Here is a 23435-nt window from a genome sequence, read left to right as displayed (position 1 = left end):
TAATGGGATTATGATCGGACATAAATCGAGGTGCTATATCCATGGTGAAACTGGCAGCTAATGATGCGGAAACAAAAAAATAATCAAGCCTAACCAATACTTGGTGCGGTGCCGAATAAAAGGTGTATCCAGGTAATGAGGGATTTTTGCTCGCCCAGCTATCTATCAATCCGTGAGTTTGTAAAAGGTTGGTTAGGGCTTGGAAGACTTGGGGTTTCCTTCCTTTGTATTTCCAGGTTGTGTTGATATCCCAATTACCTGGTAGGTGTATGTTAAAATCCCCACATAACACTATCGGGGTAGGCCAGTGTGCTAATTCATTAGAAACCTGATTTATAACCTCGGGATCATCAGCATTACTCCCGTATAGTGAACAAAGAGTAAAAGAGGTATTCTTGGGGAGTTGAATCTGGGTGATAGCCCACCTTCCTGATGGATCTGATTTGGTTTGCGGGTTGTTAATAGCAAATTTTCCATCAGTTAGAATTCCAACCCCCTTTGTTTTAGCCCCTTGCGTGGTGGCGCCTATTAGTTTGAACCCCATCGTGTTTAGCAGATGTTTTTGAGATTGTTCAACGTGGGTTTCCTGTAAACATATTATGTTTCCGCCAAGTGTTCGTAAGCCCATAGCCACCTTTTGTCTCTTTGAGCTATCATTCAGGCCACAAACATTAACTGATACAATTCGTAGTGGATCTAACCTAGCCATTTAAAGGATGTTGGAATGGTCCTCTGTTTTTCATAGAAAGTTTGGTGTGTATAAGTGTGTGCGCAATAAGTATCTCCTTGTGCCTGCAACAACCCTGCTCTCCCCTCCCACCCCACCCCCCATGAACCCCCCCACCCCCCCACCCTCCCCCCTTATGTGAGCAATCAGGCAGAGCCTGAGTGATGGAGGCCAGTCATGAGCCATGGCCACCAGCCACGCCGATCATCTGTGAAGCAAAAAGTGTCCCATGCTAGACAAAATACTCAGATGATCCGTCGTTTAAAGTTACTATCCCTATATAGTGGAAGATATAGTGGGAGATAGCAACATATTAACATCAGAAATCAAATTAGGTCATTCGTTAATTTGCCCCTTTTTGTCCTTTCTTTCGTTTAATCTCTTCTAGATACTCTTTGGCTTTGATCTCTGAAGTGAAAACCTTGGTAGTACCATACAGGATTACTTTCAGTTTTGCCGGGTTCATTAAGTATACCTCTGCCCCTAATTGTTGTAAGGGAGAGATCAGCTGTCGCAAGTGCCATCTACGCTCGACAGTCTGATGGCAAAAATCAGGTTTAGAAAAAAATGTAATCCCGTGAGCTCCTTTTTTTGAGTTAGGTCGAGCCTTCTCATATACCAGTTGTCTCAAAAGAAAGTTGCCAAAGTATACAAGGAATACCCGGGGCTGATTTTCGGTCGTATTCCCATTCTTATATTGCTTCCTCAAAAAAAATGGAAATCTATGTGCTCGTTGCACTTCATGGTCCCAGTCCCATTCTGAATGTTCTGGAAATGAATCTTTCAGCAATTTGACAATGAATTGTCTGGGGTCTTCCCCCTCCTTCCCTTCAGGAATCCCCAGCAGGCGCAGGTTGTTCCGGCGTTGCCTATTTTCACTTTCTTCCATCTTCACCATTAGATCTGTAAGACAAGCAGAGTTAGAATCAGTGGCTTGTTTGGTTGCCACTGCTTCTGTCTCCAAGTGTTCAGTCCTAGCCTCAACCATGCCCACTCTCTCGCTGATGTCTATGCAGGTCTTGTTCAGCTGTCTAAGACCACCCTGTAGTTTCTTCGCTGCTTTTTTGGCTGCTCGATTTTCGCCTCTCACCTCCTCCTGGAAATCTTTGATCGAGGTAAGTATGGCGGCAAGTGAGGGTTCCAGTACCTCATTTGATTTAGCTTGTGATCTTCTAGGGCTACGCCCCTGTAATAATGAGTGTGACATGGGCGGCTCGTCGTTTTCTAGATGATAAGACATCTGTGAGTCCGAGTAGTCCCATTTGAGTTGACTCTTCGTTTGCTCTTATATCTTGGTTTTTTAGGGCGGATGATTGTGCCAGTGTTGTCACGGGAGGCCTCACTTTCCTCTTCGCTAGTACTGTCTTCGCTTTCTTCTTCAGTCTCACATTCCCCTGAAGAGCTCGGAGTGCTGTCTGATACTGAATAAAAGGCCTCTTGACCAATTTCAGGGGTCCATGGGGCAGCGGCGCCAGGAGGAACTTCCAGGCTTCGGATAACCGTCTCCGTCTTCGTGGGATGATCTTTGGTATACAATTTCTCAAAGGGAGTACAAAGGGAATTAGCATTATTTCCTTCGTCTAGCTCTGAATGTTCACCTTCCGTTGGAAGTGGGGTTAAGAGGGGATCCGGCTGGTTAAGGGGGCCTAGTGTTTGATCAAATTCTTCAGTTGCAGGTTGCAGCGATTGAGAGGTTTGCTGAATATCAGTCAGATTGGGAAGGGCTTCTAGATTTGATAAGGCATTGTTAGAGTCCAAAATGACAACGAGTGTTTGATCAATGTCACCATGATCGCTATTCTGCTTAGCGGGATCGTCAGTTCTGATGGGGCACTGCGTATTTTTTATATTGCTTTTGGTCGTAGTGGCCTGGTTTTTAGCCGCTAAAAATATTTTGGCTGGGGGAGGAGAGGGATGCGCCAAACTGGCATCTTTATTGCCTCTGAAATCTTTGCTGGTAGTCCCAGCCCCAGCCCCAGCCCCACCCCCTGCCCCTGCCAGGCCAGAGTTCTTTTTCGTCCCAGTAACCCCACTGACCTGTTTGGGCTTAATCTTGCCAGTGTCTTCTCCTGCTACAGACTCCTTCACTATGGTGGGTGTCTTCGCCTTTAAGCTTTTTTTACTTCCACGGAAGTTCATCCTTATGCCTTTCTTGTCAGAGTCTGCTTTCTCTGAAGCTCTGAGCTGCTCCCAAAATCCAAGCAGAGCAGTTAATAAAATGTAGCCCAGCACCAGGAAAGACGCTTCCCACAAACCAAATCGACGTTTGTTGGCTCGTTTCACCGAGCGTGCAGAAGACGTCTGTGTCCCAAACCAGCGGCTGCTGCCTGCGAGGGTTATGTGTGCTGAGGGGTTTTTACATGCGGCTGTGATAACCAGCAAGCCCGTCCGGCTGTTTGCTTCGCTGTAACGTGTCCTCGTTCCAGCAATCTCCTCGTATAGCCCCGTGTCTCCGGGTTAATCCTGAAGCGATCTCCGCCTTCCGTAGACTCGATATGTCCGTATCTGAGGACCCAGCATCACGGATCCGCAGGTCAGGTAACCGATCACCTGAGCGTTTCTGTTACCGGCGTGGCGTGGCGGCCGCGCACACTGGCTTACGCTGCCTCCATCTTTGCTCTCCAGAATTGACTATGGAATCGCAGCCTTGACTGGGACAGCAAAATCTCACCTAGGTCCCCTGAAAACTACCTTCAATGCTGCAGCAAGAATGGTCACAGGAACTAAGAAATTCGACCACATCTCTCCCGCACTCAAAGAACTTAATTGGCTCTCAATTGAACAACGAGCCAGCTTCCGAACAGCATGCCTCACACATAAAGCCCTTCACACAGGCAAACCAGAATACCTGGCCGCCAAACTCAAAAGGGCCGGCCAGTCCAGGAATCTCAGAAGTTGCAACACGCTACTACTCATCCCACTGAAATCTGGGAAACACAAAACCGCAACTAAATATTTTGCGGGAAATGCTCCTAAGATCTGGAACTCCATTCCCCCACATCAGAACGACCACCTCTTTCCCAGAATTCAAGATCCTACTCAAAGCCTCCCTAGATCGCTTTAGAACATAACGAGATGAACGCAAGTTACTCTGGAAATAGTTTGACACCGTACCATAACCTCGTTGTAGTCTAAAACAGTCATCTCAGAACTAAATTCGACGGTATTTCCCGTCAGAACTCGGCTGGATCGATAGACACCCCACTTGCTAACAGAAAGTTAACCTCTCTACAGGAAACCTCTCAGCCACGACCCTCTTGTTGGATCACAAGATCTGCATTGTATATATGTCTATACTGCTCATAAGTATGTAAGTTGCGCATTATGTCTATGCTGATGATGCTCATAATTGTACATGCTGTGAAGCGCTCTGATACCCACGGGTCCAGCTAGCACCATACAAAACTTCTAAATAATAAATAATAATTGGGCCAGACGTGCCGTCGCATATTTGCTCATTTTGGCCATGAGTTCTATCAGTGTGCCCCTAATCGCCGCCTTTAGCGCGTCCCATAGGATCTTGGGGTCCATGCCCGGTGTATCATTGAGTCTAATGTATTCCTTAATGGCTTCTTCTATTTTGCTTTTGTTATCCTGATCAGCCAAGACTTCACTATTGCACCTCCATCTCCGAGGGAGGTCCTCGTTATGTCGCCCACACATCAATAGGCTGATGCATGCGTGGTCTGAGATAGTTCTCGCCGCAATATCCGTATGTTCTATTAAGTGAGTGTGTGTGCCTGAAATTAGTATGTAGTCTATCCTACTGTATGAGTTATGCGGGTTGGAGTAGAATGTGTAGTCACTAGTGTCGGGTGTTGTAGTCGTCAGGGGTCTTTGAGGTTGAATCTGGTACATATGTTCTTTAGTGTGGAGTGAGCGTTAGGGTGAGTGAGCGGCACTGTGATTGTTTGTCGAGTGTGTGGTCTAGTGCTATATTAAAGTCACCTGCCATCACTGTTAGTTCATTGTGTAGGATTGCCTCCAGTCTCTTCGAGACTCCATCCCAGAATTATGAGTTGTCTGTATTGGGGACGTAGGTATTCACTACATGTATGTTTTCGTCTCTCGTTTCAGTTGTGTTACCAGTATCCTCCCTGCTTCGTCGTAGTGCTGTTCCCCTAATGTTATTTTTTAGTTTTTGTTTATCAGAGTAATCACCCCTGCTTTTTCCCCTTTGCCGGGGAGCACGCCACCTGTCCGATCAATCTCGCTCTGACTCGTTCAGCATTTTCCAGAGATAGCCTGGTTTCCTGGAGCAGGAACACATCACTTTATGTCTTGGCTAGGTACTCTAGGATTTTTTTCCCCTTGACTGGTTGGTTGAGGCCCTTCACATTTAGGGAGACTATATTTAGGTTGGACGGTAAGGTAGTAGGGTTATTTTGTGTCATTTTCTACTGTGGGTGTTCGCTGCTCTCCTTTACCCCCCCACTCCCGGTTAGTGGGTGATATCTGTGACTGCCCCTGTTGGTTTTCCCGCCCCTCCCGCAAGATCTTGGACTACTGCTCCTTCTTGGATGTAAGAATGTAGTTAGAGGAGCTATATTAGGATAGAAGACAGTGGATAGGTACAAAGTAAATATACGCAACAGAGAGTACAGACCATAGTAGACAGAACCCCCGATCCCCCCTCCCGTCCCTCCTTCCCTGCTATAAACTCTCTTATTTTAGACGTGTGACGGCAAGATCCCCATTCCGCCATTCCCCCCGGGATACATTGGTTCCTTATGTTGATGTTACTTATACTATTTCACTTTCCCCCTTTCTTGTCTAGTTTTGTGTTGACTCTTTTAGCATATGGTCATTTGTCTTTTTTTTTTTGCCTATTATGTTCTACTTAACACCTCCTCCCCTACCCAAACCTTGGAGGTCCCCCCGCTGTGCCTCCAAAAAGGATATATATTAGGTTTTTAGTCTCTCTTGATTCCCATCATCTGGTAATACATTTGTTTTTATTCACTGTTTTCGGTTTCTCCACCCGGCGTCTTGAGGTAGGTACAATTTTGGTTTACCCTACTCCTCCCGTAGAGAAGTCATCGGGTTTGAGGTAGATTTGCTGAATCGCTATAGTCCCTGTTTAAGTTTCTTTTCTTGGCATCTTGCGGTAGCTTATGTTCTGGTTTTCCCATTAAGACCGGTAAGGATGCCATTGGTTTTGAGGTAGATACGCTAAGTCATTTTGATTGGCCCTGAGGCCTGAGGCGTTGCCCAAATATGAACTGAGATAGATATGGTTTCCTACCCTGAGTGTACAGTCTTAGTCTTTGTTTCTCCCAATCCTTCCACTCTTGGTTCCGGCGAAGCTCTCCTCTTGCTCGTACCTGCTTGTGAGGTCTCCTTCTCTTGGTGCGATTGGCCTTGAAGGTATCTGGATAGCTCTTTTGGGTCTTCAAAGAAGTGTGTTTTTCCTTTGGCATTAATTCTGAATTTTGTGGGCCCACAAATGAGAAAATTATGTTCTCCTTCCTTAGTCTCTCCCGCTGGACCAGGAATCCTTTCCTTAGGTCTACTGTAGGCTTGGTGTAGTCCTGTGTGAGAATTATTCTGTGGCCATTCCATTGTACGTTCTGGTTTTTCCTTGCCACCCCAAAAATGGCCTCTGTGTGCTGCAATCTAAGTGGTTTCCATATTATAGGGCGCTGCCATGCCCTAATCGTGGTTTTGTAGGCTGGTACTCTGTATAATTTGTCGAGCTCGAACGGTTGGTCGACTTTGAGGTTAGTTATTTTGGGGATCATGTCCGATGAGGGCCAAACACGACCCTGTTTTGTCCTCGTCTCCCTCAGGGACCCCTAGAATTCTTATGTTTCCCCTTCTATTGCAATTATCCAATTCTGCCCTTTGTCTTTGCAGTGTTTCCATTGTTTTTGTTAGTGCCATAAGTGCCTTGTTTGTCCTTTGGTCTCCGTCTTCTATGTCACTCATTCTTTGTTCCACCACAGACAGTCTGTTGTTTGCTGCATGTATGTCCGTTCTGATCGCGGCCAGTTCTAGTTGTATTGCATCTGTAGTTTGCTTTGTCGTTTTGGCTAGATCATGGACCTCCGCCAGTTTTTTCAGAATCATGTCTCATGTGCTATTGATATCTGGTCTTTGCTTGATGGGAGAGTCACTTGGTGTGTCACCTCTGTTCTTTTTCGATTGCTGTGCGATTTTGCCTTAGGTTCCAGCCTAGGTAGGGAGGCTTCTTTTTGTTTGCTGGATCTTGAATCTCCTCCCCCCTTTCTGCGCTATGGGTTGGAATCTCTGTATTTGTGTGAGCTTGTTCTTTTTGGTCTCCGTATAAAGACTGGCCCCCTGCTGCGTGCCTCCTTGCTTCGTTTTGCTTGCCTGGTGCGGTTAGACCTGTCTCATATATCCTCCCGTGCTGCTGCTATAGTCATCTTGCGTGCTGCAGGCCCGCCTCCCGAGCTTGGAGAATCTCGCTTTGCTCGTCGAGTTTGCTCTAGTACATATCACTGGGTTTGGCCCTTAAGAGGTAGACCTTGTTGCGCCATCGGGCTGCCCTATAGGAGACTCTGTCTGCTCTGTTCAATGTGCAGTGGTTTGTTGCCCCCACTAGCGCTCACACTTGGGTGCAGGCATTCACATTGGGGTTGGTTGTTGGGCGCTTCTTACCCTCCTTTAGGCTCTTTTCTTGTGGTCAGTGTGTCGCAGCGCAATGTTTATTCCCTCCAGTCTGGAGATTTTTGATCTCCTGTGTCACAAAGCTTCCCCTGTTTACTCACTGTTTTCGCCATGACACAGTCAATGTTCTGTGTTTGCCTACTTCCTGTTGTTAGGGACCCACCTGGTCTGCACCACTCATAACAAAAGGTCTGGAGCTTATATCTGTCTGCTGCCTTTTACCCAGTCTGCACCTTCATTTCTGTCTTGTAGCCCTGCTAGGGGTTCGCGCGGCGTTCCTTGTAGTGGAATTCCTATTTTCCCAATAGGCTCTGCGCATTGGAATAACATAAACAGCAGTGTAGACGTAGGACTGAGGTCATCTAGGTCTCTACTGACTCTGTTAAACTTAATTTAGGTTTGGCCAGTTAGCTCAGAGGTCACTGGAAACTTTCCTGAATGAATAGGGAGGGACAAGCTCCCCTGGCTCAGACAAGAAGGGATTCAGTTTCCGACAACCGCATAAACATGACAACTTTGCTCCCTCAGAATAAGAGTATAGCTCTAGAGTCGTGTGAAAACAATAGACAGCTATTTCACTCAGTCAGCAGTGCATACTTAGTTTCACCAGAGTGCAGAGAAATAGAGAGACTGGCGTTTTCAATAAAAAGGTGTTATTTATTGAGCAGTCTTCTTTCTCATGCAGTATTGCAATGCCACAATTGCAATACTTAAAGTTAAGTAAAGTGCGTACAGTAAAAGTAGTATTATGAAATAATACTGTAAAAGCATTGATATGGTTTCTTAGCCATATGATACTTTAAAAATGGATAAAATATATACATACATAAATACATTGACTAACGTACTCAACTGGTGCTTCTAACTGAGCCTACCCCGGTGTACCTGACCTAAGCCTAATACGTGAGAAGGGATAAGTAAGTAGCAATTTAAGTTAAGTTGGTTAAGATTTTTTTGCCAAGAATCTGCATCAAGAATTCTCTTAAGGAATTAGTCAGCTCCGTACCTTGGTAATAGAATGTGGGAGGTCTGGTATCTCTTTCCTCAGGACTCGATATCTCAGCAACCTGCAAGGGTAGCCTGGAAACACCGAAGCTGGATTTTCTCAGCTGGAGAAAAAGACAGCGTCTCTCTCAGTGCATCAATCGGGAGGGGCGGCTTCCGTGGACTCTCGCATCAGCTGGGCTCTCGGGCAAGTAGATAGCCGCTCTGCTCCAAACCACTGTGTGTTTGCTTAAGGCAATTGTTGGTATTTTATACCTAAAGGTGCTGGGTTTGACGTAAGGTTGGACATAAGACGTCACTCAGAACTAACAGTTCTTTCTGGACTTCAGGAGTTCTTGTTCAAATCAATACAAAAGCAGGGGGGATTTCCCGGGCTGCTAGAGGCTTGGTTTGTTTAAAGAACGTGTTGTGCTTTCTAGGAGTCGATGGGAGTAGCTGTGCTGTGCTTTGGACTGCATGGGCTATTACTGAATATGGATCTGATTCTTATGCCTTTATCAGGATATTATTGATTATAACCTCACAAGGGCATAAATCGGGAATATCGAATTAGGGTCCTAGATATAAACACGACATTCTTGCAAGAAAGCTTCCTTTTATTTTTCTTCGAAACTACCAAAATGGCGGCTCACACCTAACGGTTTCAGTTTCACCCTCAGATGACTTTAGAGGGGGTCGCTCATGTGGTCAGTCCGCTCTTCCACTAATGCCACCTGGTCTGTTTTCTCCTTTCCCCTGGTCCGTCTCTTATGGCCAACCCGCTTCACCCCATTTTCTTCCGCCCTGCGTTTTTGAACCAGGCAGCAGAAGATGCTTTTTTTCCCTTTCGCCGCACCTTAAATGGCGGCCTCCGCTATCCTTTTCAGTTTCGTTTTTGTATCCGGGGGTAGGGCGGTTTCTTTCTCCTGTTCCTTCCCAGGGTGGGGGGTTGAGGGCGGGGGTGTCGCCACTGGAGACTTCTGCACTGACCTTGTCGTGATCAGCAGCGGTGAGTCTGGCTCCATTGTTCTTTTCTCTATCTCAGCAGCAGTTCCGGCAGGAGTGTCCTTAGACCATGGATGCCATCCTGGGGATCTCAAGTTTCTCGGAGTCCTCTGTGTCTGTTCTCTTAGTTTTCTCCCCTTCTAGCACGCACCCGGTTAAAACCACTCGGCCCTTCCTTCTCTCTGGCTCTTCCAATTTCTTTTGGGGTGACTCTTTCCTCAGTTAGTGTGGCAGTTACACATTCATTTCTCGCTTATTCCCAGGGTGTAGTGGAGCGCTGGACTCAGGCAACTTTCCACATTGCCGTGAGGTTGCAGGTTGCAGGTGAGGAGCTCGTTTTTGGGAACCAGCATTTATTTTTTCTCATGAAATTTTGACCTGAGTAAAAGCAAGAAAAACAGAAAATGGGGAAGGGAGGAGAAAGGAGGGAAAGAAAGATGGAAAATGGTGACACAGAAAGAAGGCGGGGGCAGCCTGAATGAGTGAAGTAAAGGGAAAGGAGGCAGTGTGTGGTTGTGAATGAAGGAAGCATGAGATGAAATCAAGTCTACACAGCCTTGATAATTAGCACTCTCGAAATTTGAAAACTCCTGCTGCAAGCTTCTCAACAAAAGTTTGGGTTCTGGAACTTATTATTTTGCAAATTAAGCACCGGTGTTAACCATGCTTATTGCATGCAGTCATACTAACAACAACAAATTGCATCACAAACAGCATGTGAATGGATTATGAGGACAGTTCAGCAAAGGAATATTAAAAGTACATTGGTGACCATAGTTTTTCAACAATTCAGTATGTGTCAACATTTGTGGGAGGAGCGTTTCTAATGAAACAGAGCTGGAAATTGTCGTGTTGTGGACGCTTGGGAGATTGATTCTGCAGTGAGAGATCACCAGTTATCTCTGTCACTCTGAAACTATGGAGATTTGCTAACAGTTGATTAATTAACCAAAAAGATTGTCATATGTTCAAAATTCCATAGTTTTAGTGGAATAAGAAGCCAATGAAAGTTTGATATCGTCTTCATTTATTTGCAACAATGCCATTCAGCAAACAAACTTTGTTAAGCTTTAAAGGAACGTGATGAACAGCCAAACTCACACAGTAAACGAAAAGGCAGTGGGCACAAAGCAGATTATATTGCACATATCATTGGTAGTTATCGTATCCAAAGTAAACATTGTTTAAGACTGAGGACAAAGTTACTAATCTTTCATGCAACATTAGGTAGCAATTAAAATTGCTGTGCAGCAATGTGTGAAAGAGAGAAAGGAGTAATGCCCCACATTTACTAAGATGTGATGCATTCCTTGTCTGTCTGTGCACTGGTGCACTGTGTGCAGCCTAGACACAACACTGGCACCCTTGCATCTCTGTGCAAGGGTGCCTATGTTACAGGCAGGGTTGTTTTTGTGCAGAACAAGACCCCTTCCTGCACACGCACAATCTTTCTATGTGTGCTTCGGAATGCAGCACAGGTGGAAAGAGGAAATAACTTGGGGGCCGATTAGGATTGCGGTGAATCCGCATCCTCCGGGCCGGTGGAAGCCACCGCCGGCCCGGAGAATGCGGTTTCACCGCTGCAGTATCAGAAAAGACCCCCCCGCCAGATTAGGATGGCAGGGGGGTCGGGAAGACCGTCCGCAGCTTTTCCGCCACGGTCCCGTGGCGGAAAAGCTCTTATATGGTGGCGGTGTCTGTCAGACACCGCCAGCCATATTAGGATTAGCCCTGGGACATGCCTTTCCGCGGCGGCAATGCCGCCACGAAAAGGCATAATGTCTTTTCTTTGGGGGCCCGTTGCGGGCCCCCAGGGTGAAAGGGGTGGGGGTGCATATGGGGGGTACCTATGGTACCCCCCTGCATTTGCTTACACATAGCGGCAGGCACCGCGCGGTGCCTGCTGCTTTGTTCATGCAAATGCACTGCATGCAGTTTTAACATTGCGGCGGGTGCTGCTTTAAGCAGCACCTGCCGCAATGTTAAAAATACAGGATGTGACCGCCAGGGTGGCGGTCACATCCTAATTCGCACGGAGGGACCGCCGCTGCCCCTGCGGACGGTCCCTCCACCTCTGGGGTGGCGGACGGACACAGGTCCGTCCGCCATCATAATGACCCCCGGGAGAAATAAAGATATTTCTCCTTGTTACACCTCACTGGGTAAGGCATAGCATTTTAACGCATTCCTAAGTTTCCTAGCTTTAGTAAATCTCAGAATGCAGCAAAATCTCTGAGTGGATGCTGGGTACGCCCATGCCCCACCCATGGAACACCTTCCAGCTTGAAATGTAACGCAACGCAGTGCAAGCAGCTGAGTTGAATCACATTTCTATACATTGGCAAGTAATGTGTACAAATCATCCCTTGAGTGGCTGTTTGTGAATCTTACTGAAGCCTTCGCACTGTTGCAAGTACCCACACAAAAGTTTGATAAATCTGGCCTGCCCTGATTTTGTAAATTTTTTAATCATCACAAGACATTTAGCCTATACCATGAACATGTTGATGTTGAGAATTTACAAAATAATGATTTGGAAATCAATGAATTGTGCTCATGGGTCGTACCAATGTGCATGAGGGAATACGACTATTTGGGGAAGCCACACTTGAAGAATATGTTAATAGATTAAAAGGCTGAACTACCTATGGGTGTGCCACAGCCATAAAGAAAGAGAATAATAGAGGAGGAGGGACAACTAGTGCACAGATGAGCTAGGGGTTAGGATACAACACAGAAGGAAGTATTGTATTGCATTTCAATTGCATTTAAAAAGTGCTTTCTACCCATGACGAAGCATTGAAGCGCTGTATGGCGGTTTCGCAAGCTAATCAGGAACCCAAGGTTAGTGGTTAGTACATCATAAAGAGGCCAAAAGGGAACTAGACAACAGTGAGGGAAAATACACCTTTGATGATGAAGAACAAAGGAATAAGACTTTGGAGGAAAAGGTAAAATGTCCATATGGTAGGAGTGAGAAGACTGAACATCCTTGAAAAAGGCTGTGATACATGTGCAAATTAGATGGTACTAAAGGACATTATGCTGTGGTTTATAGGAGGCAAAAAGGTTTGAAAGTAAAGTAAAATATGACTAAGAGGACTGGGACGACTTTGTTGTGAACCGAAAAGATGATTAGAGTGAAACTTCCGGACATAAAAGTAATTGTGAATAAAACGGTGTTCAGAATGATGATAGGGTGAAATGGATTCCAGTAAAAAGTGTGATACAAGGGGCTATTGCACACAGATTAGCCAAAGCAGCATCTGGAAACACTTGCCCTGACCGCACATCCGTTTGCTCCTGTAATGTATGTGCAGGAGTGCTTGCACTGTGACACCTCTAGAAATGGTGGACGATTATTCTCTTATTTGGCCCCTATGCTCTGGAATGAGCTACCATCACACATCCCATCCATAGTCGATTACATATGCTTCCGAAGAGAACTAAAAACTGTCTCTTTCCCGGGCAAGTTTGCTTTCTTTGTCCTTGCTGTTGTCCTATTGCTGCTGTTCGTTGCTTAGCTCCATGAGACCTCCCTGGTGATATGTGCACTTTACAAGAACATTTGACACACTGTGAATGCACTCATGAGTTTTGAAGGTGTAATGTAAGCCGCACCAACCATTTTGCGTAGCCACACCTGTGAAGATGCCCAGGAGCACCAGTCAAAGGCAGGTCCACTTAAATATCGTATATATTTGTACCTCTGGCCATAGCTTAGACATGGACCAGAGTTCCAATGTGGGGAAGCACCATTCACAGGGAGTGACTGGCACAATAGATGTTCCTTCCCAAAGGACTCACTGCGTGAAGAGGGAACTAATTGGTTGCTACCTTGTTGGCTCTTAGCATTACACTTGAGGGCATGCATGTGTTTCAGTTATGTTAGGATGCGTGTTACGGGTATATGCATGATGCCAATTCAGATGGCACCTGACCTAGATGTGAGATGTATGAACTCAGTACCATCTTGGGATCATGGTGATGCAAAAATACTGACAAGACTGTAGGCTTGAAAAGAGGGCAGTTTGCGATTTGGATCATGTGAGTTAAGTCCAACGTATTGCCCAATTATTTTCCTACTGTATTTCCCAAAATGTTGTCATTTTCTTACACTGCTCATCTAGCTTTTACGGCTGTGATACCTACTGGGTGTGCTAATGTCTCATAGGAACTGTGAAACCAGATGTATGTTTTGTAACATGCATTGCACTAGCAACGGTCCGCCCACAACATACAGAAAATGGATGGGTAATGCCTTGGGGCCTGATTTGGTGGCATGTACAAGGAAGCTGCACAAATTTGGCAGCAGCGCGCTTCTAAATATCCAAAATGAAGGGATGCGCCATATTTAAAACAATACGGTGCGCTCCTGTGTTTTTTTCCTAGCGCTGGCGCTATAATTAGATCGAATTTAGCACTAGCGCAAGGGAAAACACAGGGATCAACAATCAATAATGTCAATTTGCTACTTCTATGTTTGCTGCCGAATGCAGCACATATAGAAGTAGCAAATCCTCATTATTTAATGATTGTTATTGTGCCGGAAGGGACACATCACTGCACATACACAATCATTCAGGTCGTTTTGCTCTTTCTATGTGTGTTGTGGAATGCAACACACATAGAAAAAGCAAAAACGAGGAGAAATACAAGTATTTCTCCGTGATTTGCCATTCTAATGCCTGCTCTTGCATGACATTAGTTTTGGGTGGTGTCTCAGATTTACAGAAACCTGTGGATCTGAGGCAGCAGCAAAGATCAATGGGGGTTGTGGTGGAGCACCCACATCAACACCCCTTGCATGCCCCTTTCATGCAGACACCTTACAAAGATTTTACCATATATACAAAGCGGCGTTAAACCATAAAATGTGGCTTAAGGCCACTTTGTAAATATGGAGCAGGGCATTGCACCACATAATGGCATTAAAAGTGTAATTTGTGTTGCACAATTCCCTTGTAAATATGCCCCTTAGTTGTTGATGGACAGGTTACTCCGTCACAGCACTGACGGATATCTCAATCGCCCAAATATAAAACTCATTATATCCTATAGGATTTATACTTCGGTGGACGGGATATCCGTCACCGTTGTGATGGAGTAACCTATCTGCCAATAACTAAATCAGGCCCTTAGTTGCATAAGAAACAGAATGTGGGAAAAGCCAATCTGGATGTGTACCATGCCTTGACCTAGACCTAGCAATGCTCTCTATGTAGCTTTTAACAAAAATCAGGATGGGCTGTGGTTTTCTGTTGTGGGAAAATTTCATTTCACTTGTGCTTTGCATAGAGAGGATGACAATCAGCAATCCTCAAAAGTCACAATTTTCATTCAGAAGCCCAATTTTGCTCATCTTTTTTTTAAATTTTTTTTATTTTCATCAATCAAAGTATGCATTGTTCTTGAGAAAATGATGTATGCTTTGCGAACAAAATAAACTGAGCTATTTTGTACAACCCTAGTTGAAAACCATCAGCATCCCTCCAACTCATTAATTCAACATAGCACACAAACAGAAAACACATTAAATCTAGATTAGGCAAAACAGAGAGTTTAATCGAGATGGGTTGTCCTGCACGACACACCTTGACCGTTTAAGGTTACTCACTTTACAGGTGACAGCTGCAACTCTAAAGTGTAATAATTCCAATTTTTTCTGATGAGACGAATTGAAATTTCTGCTCGGTAAATGTATTGTGGATGACTTTTATTCCATTCACCATAAGATTCTCTATTCAAATTAGGTTATGAGAACTCATTTTCGACAAAGCAACACAGTCAACACTCATGGAAAAATGGCTTCTTTCAGTCTGTCAATAAAAGAAGGCATTAACATTTGTAATCTATCTTGTCTAAAAATAGAGTTCTGTTATGTGATCTTCGTTTAAACATTGTTGATGCCATTTAAATGCGAACATTATTACATTTGAAGTTTAATACATATTATTTACTACTACTACTATTAATAATAATAATAATTATAAATATTAGAATAATAATAATACAATAACAACAACAATAATAATAAAAGTAATTCTTTGTTTTTTATATAGCACTTAACATCATATTCCAGTTGTTTGACGTTTTTTTTTAAAGAACAGATGTTACAAGAACTTAATTTAATGACACTTAATTATATTACTGTTGATCAGTGTGTATAAAATGTATTAGAATCATACATTTAATGGCTGCACTAAGTTTAAGACCTTATACAGAGATATTTTCTAAGTCATCATATTATGCCAAGTGAATATGTTTGTCTGTTTTTACTTAAAATGTTGTCATTCAAAACTGTCATGCGTAGGAACCTGTACTAATCCTTCTTAGTTAAATTTGCACGAAGGCTCATTAATATCTTTATGCCAAAATAAGAGGAAACTGAAGCCAAATGGGTATTCTTTTTTTCTTGCCCTAATTTGGCCATTGTAGTAGGTGGTTGGTCTCCATTTGCAGAAATTTGGGCATTAGAAATCAGAGTATCCTTTTTAGTATCCTCGTGTGTCTTTTTTGCAAATAGCTGCCCTAAAGTGGGTCCCCTTTGTACATATGGTACCTTGAGACTCGGCCTATTGTCAAATTCAAGGGAGTGAGTTATTTACCTTTTAGGAGAGAGGATGAGCACTTTATGCACCAAACTTTGAGTATGTGGCCTATTTAATTTTGAAGTTTGGATTGTTTTCTGTGTATTGAATTGCTTGTACCATTGTTTATGTATAATGAGAAGACAAAAAAGTATGATTCGAGAAAATGTATTGATACGTTGAATGTTATGTTGCTTTTCCACTTCCTCTGAATTGCACAAAAACAATGTTAGAGAGTTTGGCCCTCTTGTGTTGAGGTTTTAAGGTAACTCCAGGAAATCTTACCTTTTATAGATGGAGGTTATGGGCATTTTAAACTTACACTTTTTATTAGCCTATTGGCTTCTATTGTATGTGAATCTATCACACCCTGTACCCTCTTTTGCAGTTCCGATGCTCTTGCGATTTTGTATAATCTTTCAAAATCTGCCCTCTCTCATTCATCTGTAGCTCCAACAGGCCATTTTAATCCTAGTCAATGACAGCCATACTGGCACGTTTATTTGCCTTTATGGCTGCGCGGCCCCTTCTGCTGATCATGGTGAGAGGACAGGAAGGCAATGGCAGCAGCCAGCTTGCAGGCCCACCTTGAGTCCACCCACTTCTCTCAGTACCTTGTGTCTCTTACTACCATTGATACTCCAGAAATGAAGCTTTGGGGTGGCCAGTATAATTGTGTGCATGTTGAATGTTTTCTCTAACTTCTCTGAGCCCAGCACACTTAGGGCCCGATTCACAGAACTAATTTACGACAAAATCCTAAACTTACTACTTTTGGGATTTTGTCTTACGTTAAACTTAAGTTTGTCTTAAGTTTAATTTAAAACAAAATCCTAATTTAAGACAAAAGCCTAATTTAGGACACAATCCTAATTTAAGACAAAATCCTAATTTAGGAAAAAATCCTAATTTAAGACAAAATCCTAATTTAAGACAACATCCTAATTTAGGAAGAAATCCTAATTCAAGACAAAATCCTAACTTAAGACAAAATCCTAGCTTAAGACTACTAAATGCCTTCTGTGAATACCAAAAGTAGTAAGTTTAGGATTTTGTCGTAAATTAGTTTTGTGAATCGGCCCCTAAACCTCAAGATGGAGGTGCAGGCCAGTCTCTAAATCTGTGCTGTTCAAGTCCATCTTTGTTTTCTACCACTCAGAGAAGGGAAACTGGAGACAGAGAAAGAGGGAGAGCTCCCTGTGCTGGGTGTCATTTAAAAAAAGCTGCTGTGGGAGCCAGGGGTTGTCTATTGGGACGAGGCTGCTGCGGGGCTCTTGATCAAGATGCTGGGACTTTCTGAAAGTGGTGAGGCGGATTTTATCCAGAGTGGAACACAGACTCAGTTAAGAATTTGCCTCCTGGTAGTCATGGAGTGGTTAGGGCTACTATTGCTCTTAAGTGAGCAAAAGAAGAAGTTGGTGGCGCTGATAGGAGCCTCAATGCACACACTATTTATTAGTTACTCCGAATACTCTCTTCACATCCCCACTTTTACTCTCATACATCTTCCATTATACAATTATGTCCTTTCCATCCTCTCCTTTTGGGCGCCTACTGCTATGTTCATCCAAATTATTCTGCCATCTGTTCAAAAAGAAAGAGAAATGATAGTGAACACACATAAAAGTGAGAGGAGTTGGCGTAACGGCTAGGGCGGTGTACCTCGAATCAGGGGAACTGGGTTCGAGTCTCGGCAATGAGGGTGATAATCCTGTGATTCTGGGCAAATCACTTAATCTCCCAGTGCCTAACAAAAATGAATGTGTCCTCGTGTAATGCATCTGGTGCTATGTAAGGCGCTCTGATACCCAATACCTTCAGGTCAAGTTTGCGCTATATAAAACTCCATACACTAAACTAAATAAAAGCTGAATCAGCAGGGCCATACGGACTTCACAACCTGCAGGTCCCTGCTAATATTTGCAATGTTTCAAAGTTGCTAGCCTATGGCAGTAAGATCTATTTGAATACATTGTTACTCTGTTGTTTTTTTATAACTATTACTAATGGTAATGTGCGCTGAATTTCGGCAATAAAAAATCCTCAAATGTCAAACTGTAGCTAGCAGCTTAGAAGAACTCGACCTTGAGTGCATGTTTTTTATAACTTCGAAGAAAAGGCAATGTGACTGGGTGTAGAGGGTTCTTCTAGCTACTTCATTTATCTCTCTATTGTTTGATTTGCAGCATAGCTAGCTGTTGACATCAACACGCTGTACAACGTGAAGTGGTACAGACACAATAAAAAGCAGAGTGTGCATTTTTCTGATGCACACCATGAGCTCAACGAGCCATGTGTACATTGGCCTTTGAATACAGATATGCTACAGAAGACTCCCCAACCATGCACCTGCAGACATCCCAGGCCAAGTTGCAAGGCTGGACTGAGAACCCAAAGCAGCCCTGGCAAGTTTCATTGGACCAGCCCCGGAAGTTGGGTGGAGTTCAAGTGTGAAGCACTGCTGCTTTTGGTACTGGGGGCGATATTGCAGCACTGCTGTAAAACTGGCCCCCAGTAACAACAAGCATTTGCAATGCAACATGTCTCGCAGTTACACAAGTTTAAGCTATTGGCATTGTAAATGACAATGCCTTTTATTTATGTTTTTAACCCCTTAACTGCTGGGCCTTTTCCCCCAAGTGCTGAGCCCTTTTTTGCCAATTTGTAGTAGTTCGCTTTTAGGCCTCTGTAACTTTTTGACTACATAAGGTATCCACAGCCATATTTGTGTCCTTTTCTTCCAACATCATGGGTATTCTAAAAGTACCCAGGGTTTGTGAATTCCCCTGGAGGGGTCCCAGAATTTAGCCAAAAAACTGCTAAATTTAGTTTTTTTGGTGAAAAATGGGAAAAAAAGTCCAGCATATAAAAGTGTCTGGGTTTCTCCCTGCAAATGGTATCAAAAAAGGATTTATGGGGCTGAAGTCTCAATTTTCCCAGCTTTTAGGGAATGACAGACTTTTGTCAGAAAACCAAAAATGTGTACACAATTTTGGCATTTTTCTGGGACACCGCCTATTTTTGGTATTTTTTGTGCTTTCAACCTCCTTCCAGTTAATGGTAGAAATTATTATGAAATCAATAATGGATCCTGGAAATCTATAAATTTTAAAAATTCTGAATTCAGAAAGGGGTCATTTGTGTAAATCCATCAAGGTTTCTTTATAGAAACTAACAGTTAAATATAGGAAAAATTGAAAATTAGTTGAAAAAAACAGCCTTTTGTGTCAACATTTTCACCTGTGACTTCTTCTAATTATGACAGCTCTTTGAATGCAATATACCTTCACATCCACTGGCCCTTACTGGTTGTGGGGATATATAGGACTTGTAGGTTTAACAAGAACTCGAAGAACCCAGAGCCAAAAACTGAGTAGCATCTTGCAATGGTTTTTGATTATGTACCGGGTATGTTGCAAGTATTGTGTGAAAATGTATACATGGAAAATTCGGTATGAAAGACTCCTATGTATTTCTGAATTGGGAACGAAATAATGAGTTTAGAAACAGTAGATATTTGCACATTTCCGAAATTGGGAATACTCATACTAGCATGACAATTTTTGGTCATTTTTCTAAATGATTTTTTTTACACATTGTCTTTCATTTGGAAGGCAGAAATGCATCAAAATGCAATATGTAAAAACAGTTGCTTTACAAATATGATTTACCCTAAGTCTCCCGATAAAAATGGTACCTCACTTGTGTGGGTAGGCCTTATGCCCATGACAGGAAACAGGTGAAAATGCAACATGAACACACCACATTTTCACAATGAAAAATTATCCTTTTTTTGCAAAGTGCCTAGCTGTAGTTTTTGAACCCTTGCTCTGCATGCCCCAGGGATACCTAGCAAACCTATACATTTTTGAAAACAAGACACCCAGGGAAATCCAAGATGGGGTGACTTGACTGGCTCCCACCAGGTTCTGTTACCTAGAATCCCTTGCAAACCTAAACAATTGTCTAAAAAACACATTTTCATCACATTTCTGTGGTGAAAAGTTCTGGAATCTGCGTGGATCCAATAATTCCTACCCACCCCACGTTTCCCAAAGTCTTCCGAGAAAAATAGTACCTCACTTGTGTGGGTAGGCATAGTGCTTGCAACAGGAAATGGCGCAAAACGCATCATGGACACACCACAATTTCACAGTGAAAAACTACCCTTTTTTGGCAAACTGCCTAGCTGTAGTATTTGAACACTAGCTCTGCCGGCACCTAGGGAAACCTAGCAAACCTATACATTTCTGAACACTAGACACCCAGTGGAATCCAGGATGGGGTGACTTGACTGCCTCTTACCAGGTTCTGTTACCCAGAATCCCTTTCAAACCTAAAGAATTGTAAAAAAAAACACATTTTCCTCACATTTCTGTGTTGGAAATCTGCATGGATCCACAAAATTCCTCCCACCCCGTATTCCCCAAAGTCTTCTAATAAAAATGGTACCTCACTTGTGTGGAAGTCCCAAGTACCCGCGACACAAAATGGCCGAAAACACAACGTGTACACACCACATTTTTGCAGTGATAACGGACCCTTTTTCAACAAAGTGCCTAGCTGTAGATTTTGAACGGTAGCTCTGCCGGCACCTTGGGAAAACTATCAAACCTATACATTTTTGAAAACTAGACACCAAGGGGAATCTAGGATGGGGTGACTTGACTGCCTCTCACCAGGTTCCGTTACTTAGAATCCCTTGCAAACCTAAAGTAAATATAAAAAAAACACATTTCCTCATATTTATGTGTGGAAAGTTCTGGAATCTGCATGGATCCACAAAATTCTACCCACCCCGTGTTCCCCAAAGTCTTCCGATAGTAATGGTACCTCACTTGTGTGGAAGGCCCAAGTACCAGCGACAGGAAACGGCCCAAAACGCAACGTGTACACACCACATTTTCGCAGTGAAAACGGATCCTTTTTCAACAAAGTGCCTAGCTGTAAATCTTGAACCCTAACTCTACCGGCACCTTGTAAAACCTATCAAACCTATACATTTTTGATAAGAAGACACCCAGGGGAATCCAGGATGGGGGGACTTTACTGCCTCTCACCAGATTCTGTTACCCAGAATCCCTTGCAAACCTAAACTTTTTTTTTAAATACATTTGCCTAATATTTTTGTTGTGGAAAGTTCTGGAATCTGCGTGGATCCACCAAATGCCACCCACCCGTGTTCCCCCAAGTCTTCTGATAAAAATGGTACCTCACTTGTGTGGGAGGCCCAAGTACCCGAGACAGGAAACGGCCAAAACACAACGTGGACACACCACATTTTGGCAGTGAAAACTGACCCATTTTCAACAAATTGCCTAAATGTAGATTTTAAACCTTAGCTCTGCCGGCACCTAGGGAAATGTTAGAAACGGGACCCTGGCCAAGACTCGCGTCAAGGTCAGTCAGGGATCACCATTCCTAAGGTCAGGGCAAGGGAGTCACACACCAAGGTAACCCCCGCTCACCCTCTAGGTAACGTGGCGCGAGCAGTCTAGGCTAAACTTGGAGGCGGTATGAGTTAAGTATTTGCGCACGCACCCCAGCAACAACACCCAAGGCCCACTACAAAGGAAAACTCCACACAAGGTTTTATATAAAAAATAGCCTTTGTATTATAATAAACAAAACACATTAGATAACACACGCAAACTTTACAATGTGCCAGAGGCACGGGCAGAATTTACAAGGGGAATTGTGTACAGGACAGGGCCACATGGACCACTGTCAGGGGTAGGCACTTGTTAGAAAATAATACTGGTAGGTATACACTTATGACGTAAACATTGAATGATTAGCACCAAAATTGTAAATTCAACACACATCCAGTAATCACTGCAACAGAGTAAAGACCTCCTACGCAACCCTAAAACACTGTAGGCAATCACGCAGGTAAGTAGGACCTTCTCATCAGGACCTAAGAAAGGAATACCAACACCTAAGCAATTCACTCTTAGCAAAGGGAAGGAAACCTAAACATAAAATGGGACATCAACAATCCTCTATGCAGGTCACTTTTTGCAAAGTGGATAAACATAAAATGGGACATCAACAATCCTCTATGCAGGTCACTTTTTGCAAAGGGGATAAACATAAAGTGGGACATCAACAATTGCACATGAGGTAATAAACACAGAGGTGCAGATTAGAACATTTTGCGCAAGAATCACATATAAAGAAATCACAATGCGCGGGGTGCACATAGCACAACACTCAAAATGTCCCTCAGGCCAACTGGCCTCGAAAGGGGCGGAATGCCCTGAGTCTCAGTGTCAGGGGGGTCTGCGCAGGCAGCACAAACCACAAAGCCTAAACGTAGCAACTGTCCACTAAGTGCTGGACAGTTGTTAAACAGAACTGGGCAAACGTTGGAGCCAGGAGGGCTCAAGACCAAGGTGGGCAAGGAGCCTCTCAGGGCTCGCAAAACAAATGTGGCACCGTAGAGCTCAGCGCTCTAAATCAATAAAATGCCCCAGAGCCTCTCTCAGGGCTCTAAAAGAAATAAGCACTAAAAGAGCTTCAGCGCTCTAAACACAGGCGATGAGCCTCTCTCTGGGCTCAAAGGACAATGGGGAGCTCGGAGCATTGTGGGCTCGAAAACGCAGATGTGCCCCCAGGAGCCTCGGGGCTCCTAAATCAATATTGTGGCCACGTTGGAGTCCCTCACGGGGGACTCGAGAACAGGTAATGCCCTGAGCCTCTCAGGGCTCATCGCTAATGTGGCCAGGGGGGCCCCTCTCGGGGGACCCCAGAACAACTGGAGAGCCACTCAGGGCTCAAAGAACAAATTGCCCCCCAGGAGCCTCGGGGCTCCTGCTCTCACAGGCGGGCTTCGTTGGAGTCCCTCACGGGGGACTCTGGAATCCGGTAATGCCCCTGTGAAGCCCTCGTGGCTCCACTCTGAGTTCTAGCGAGCTCGCGCTACCGGGAAAGGGGGGGGGGGGCGGACACCGACAAAGTGTCCCGGCGCCCCTCCCTCCTGCTCCACTCACCGGTTGTATGGGGCGGCGGCCACTCCTCTCCTCTCGTCAGGCACCTCGGGGACACGGCCGGCAGCCCTTCTCCTCGCTGCTCGGCTCCGGGGGCGGGACTTCCGGTTCGCCTCGCCCGGGCCGCGCAGAGATTGGTTGACGGTCCCAGCACTTCCGGGTCGTCGCAGGCAGCGCGGCGGCCCGTTTTAGGCAGGCAGGCGGGCTCCCTCGTAGAAATAAAGTATCCAAGGATGGGGCAAAGCCGGGTGGGCACCGGCCTTCAGAATGAAATATAAAGCGAGGTGGGCACTCGCTAATGCCGCAAATCGGCAAAATCAGGCGGGCAGATGCCGGGTGGGCACCGGCTGCACACAAAGCGCTCCCAAGCGCTTAGGGGCTAAAGAAAGCGCTCCTAGTGCTAGAAATAGAAGCAAAGCGCTATTGAGCGCTGGGGCACAAGGAAAGCGCTCCTAGCGCTATAAATCAAGTAGAAGCGCTTCCAGGCATAGCAACAGCTCCAGCAAGGTC

This window comes from Lissotriton vulgaris, chromosome 6, assembly GCF_964263255.1.
Source record: "Lissotriton vulgaris chromosome 6, aLisVul1.2, whole genome shotgun sequence".
NCBI lineage: Eukaryota > Metazoa > Chordata > Amphibia > Caudata > Salamandridae > Lissotriton > Lissotriton vulgaris.
The sequence above is the reverse complement of the archived record's forward strand: the minus strand, read 5'-3'. Positions refer to the sequence as shown.